At 35.1% G+C, this 973-nt stretch overlaps 1 non-coding gene across 1 annotated transcript; it reads right to left on the reverse strand.

Annotated features, from left to right (window-relative positions):
* Positions 1–446: 446 nt before the first annotated feature.
* On the reverse strand, positions 447–581 carry LOC133768376 (U4 spliceosomal RNA). Its single transcript, XR_009866945.1, has one exon. It is a non-coding gene; the product is annotated as a U4 spliceosomal RNA (small nuclear RNA).
* Positions 582–973: the final 392 nt, after the last annotated feature.

Consider the following 973-nt stretch of genomic DNA (forward strand, 5'->3'; position numbering starts at 1 on the left):
TTCATTGACCTTCCTGTACACTCTTATTAAAGATATTCCCTTAACAATAACTGTTTTAGTTTTTGTTGGAAAATTTACAATTATACAAGCTAGCCAATTATTGTATCTGATAATAGCGAAGATTGACCAATGGATAAACATGCTGAGCCACAGCAGAATTAACATTGTGCCTCATATTTCTTTGTTATACAAATTATAACATAGTTTCCAAAGTTTTATTTAGACTGAGAGATCCTAATTAGACCTGATTGATAGAGGCCTAAAAAGTATTCTAAACTTATCTGAACCTCCAGTTAATGCAATATTTATTAGGTTTATACAATAAAATGAATTAATGTAAATGAAATAAGTTTGGAATTTGGGATAATTCACTCACAGTCTGAGCTCCATGGGATTTATGTGTGTTAGGAAGTAGTTTGTTTGCTGAGTCAAATAATACAGTAAAGTCTTTATAAGAATTGAAAGATTTCATGTGGATGAATGTTGTTTCCAAGCAGCTTCTATCGGGAAAAGTTTTCAATTAGCAATAATCGTGCCTCGGATAAACCTCATTGGCTATGCTACTGCCACTGTGCAAAGCTTCCAGGCATCTTCTAGAACAGTTATTTTCAATTGGGAAGAGATTTCTTTCTCCTCAAGGTTCATTTGGCAATGTTAGGGACACTTTTGTTTTCAGTATTTTGTGTGTGGGGTTGGGAGGGTGCTACTGGCATCTGCTAGGTGGAAGCTAGGGAACTGTGAAACATCCTAATGCACAGGACATCCCCATAAAAACAAAGAATTGTTCAACCCAAAAGTCAATAGTTATGAGTTTGGGAAACCTCTAAAACATCCATTTCTTCTATATCAATATGGTTATTCAAGCTATGCTTTGTCACTCATTAACGTGGGCCCCCTAAAACTTTCACCAGAGATCCTTTGCTAGTCTTGTTATTGCCTTAAAATCTTTAAACTATTAGGACAGAATCATGGC

The sequence above is a fragment of the Lepus europaeus genome, chromosome 1 (assembly GCF_033115175.1).
Source record: "Lepus europaeus isolate LE1 chromosome 1, mLepTim1.pri, whole genome shotgun sequence".
In the NCBI taxonomy this organism is placed as follows: Eukaryota; Metazoa; Chordata; class Mammalia; order Lagomorpha; family Leporidae; genus Lepus; species Lepus europaeus.